The 2154-nt window shown below is 50.1% G+C and overlaps 1 pseudogene; it reads right to left on the bottom strand.

The window, feature by feature from the left end:
* Positions 1-584: 584 nt before the first annotated feature.
* On the bottom strand, positions 585-1894 carry Eno1-ps30 (enolase 1, pseudogene 30; annotated as a pseudogene).
* Between the last annotated feature and the right edge of the window lie 260 nt (positions 1895-2154).

The following is a 2154-nucleotide window of genomic DNA, read 5'->3' on the forward strand; positions in this document are numbered from 1 at the left end:
GGTACTCACATAAGCACTCCATCTCCTGCTATGGAGCATGTGGTTTCTTTGCCTTCCCTATGAAACTGGGCAGTTTCAATTATGTATTATAACCAATGTGAATGGCTAGCCCTGGGATTTTACCACTATTTGTTCACCTTTGAGAGACTCGCTGAAGTATTTCAGTGAATTCTACATATCCTAGTGCTGGTCGCCTCCTGGGGCTGCTTCAGGAGTAAATTTCTGTTACTTGGGTTGTATTATCTCATTAGTCTATCTTCAATGTCTTGGATTAACTTCTTTTTTGGGGGGTGTGCTTCTGTGGCTTTTATTTTTGCATGGAAACCACTGGGGGAGTCTTGATGGTGTGGGCACCCTAGAGATTAGGCTGGAGTTCTGAGGGCTCCAGACACTAGCTGGAAAGTCAGGTGACAGAAACAATGATTCAGACCGATCACATGATTACAAAGCTGAGGGCTCCAGCATGGCTCCATGTGGTCAGGGGTGGACGTCTAAGGAAGCAGTGACATGGGAGGGGCAAGCACTGGGCCAGCCTTGAGCTGCCTGGATGACATCAGGGACAGAGGATCTGGTAGCTCCACGGATCTCCGGCCCATGCCTTACTTGGCCAGGGGGTTCCTGAAGGACCTGCCAGCAAACCTGGCTTTGCTGCCTAGCTCCTCCTCGATGCTAAGGATCTGATTGTACTTGGCCAGGCGCTCAGATCGGCAGGGGTCACCAGTCTTGATCTGCCCAGTGCAGATCCCCACCACCAGGTCGGCAATGAAAGTGTCCTCATTCTCCCCAGATTGATGGGATACCATGACACCCCAGCCATTGGACTGGGCCAGCTTACACGCCTGCAGAGACTCAGTCACAGAGCCAATCTGGTTCACTTTGGGCAGGAAGCAGTTGCAGGACTTCTGTCCTGCAGCTTTGGCAATCCGCTTAGGGTTGGCCATGGTAAGGTCATCCCCCACCACCTGGATGCCTGCAGTAGCTGTGAACTTCTGCCAAGCATCCCAGTCCAAAGGAATCTTCAATGGACACCACTGGGTAGTCCTTGATGAAGGACTTGTACAGGTCGGCCAGCTGGTCGGGTGTGATGTACCGGCTGGCGTCATCTGGAGACTTGAAGTCCAGGTCATACTTGCCAGCCCTGTAGAACTCGGAGGCAGCCACATCCATGCCGATGACAACCTGGTCAGTGTAGCCGGCCTTTGCAATGGCAGACTTGAGCAGCTCCAGTGCTTCTTTGTTCTCCAGATTGTTAGGTGCGAATCCACCCTCGTCACCCACGTTGGTGTCGTCTCCCGTTCTTCTCCTTGAGGACGTTCTTCAGGTTGTGGTAAACGTCTACTCCAGTGCACATGGCTTCCTGGAAAGAGGATGCCCCCACTGGCAGGATCATGAACTCTTGCATGGCCAGTTTGTTGCCAGCATGAGAAACGCCGTTTATCACATTGAAAGCTGGGACTGGCAGGATGACTTCAGGGTTGCCGGCCAAGTCAATAATGTGACGGTAAAGGGACACCCCCTTCTCCACAGCACCAGCCTTGCAGACAGCCAGGGACACCCCTAGGAAGGCATTTGCACCAGATTTAGATTTATTCTCCGTGCCGTCCATCTCCATCATCAGCTGGTCAATCTTCTCCTACTCCACAACATTCAGTTTTTTGCTAACCAGAGCAGGTGCCATAGTGTTATTGATGTGTTCAACAGCCTTTGAGACACCCTTCCCCATGAAGCAGGTCTTATCATCGTCTCGGAGTGCTAGGGTGTCGTAGATGCCAGTGGACGCACTGCTGGGCACGCACGGAAGAGACCTTTCGCAGTGTAGAGATCCACCTCAATGGTGGGATTCCCACGGGAGTCAAAGATCTCTCTTGAGAATGAACATGGTAAAGTTCTGGCAGTAGGATCACTGCAGAGGAAGGAAAGAGGGTCCTGTAGACACCGAAGGGAGTCCTAAAGACACATGAGTGCAACTCTGTACTAAAGCAGCACTTGGATTAATTTCTTGTATTTACCATGATAGTTAGATTCTACGTTTGAGGCCTTCCTAATGATTTTTCTTAATATCAGTCATTCTACTTTTCAAAGCTAGAATTTCTATTTGTTCGTATAAATGCACTACCATCTCTTTATTGATATTCTGCATTTAGAAACCATTGC

Source organism: Rattus norvegicus, chromosome 3, assembly GCF_021556685.1.
Source record: "Rattus norvegicus strain SHRSP/BbbUtx chromosome 3, alternate assembly SHRSP_T2T, whole genome shotgun sequence".
Taxonomy (NCBI): Eukaryota; Metazoa; Chordata; class Mammalia; order Rodentia; family Muridae; genus Rattus; species Rattus norvegicus.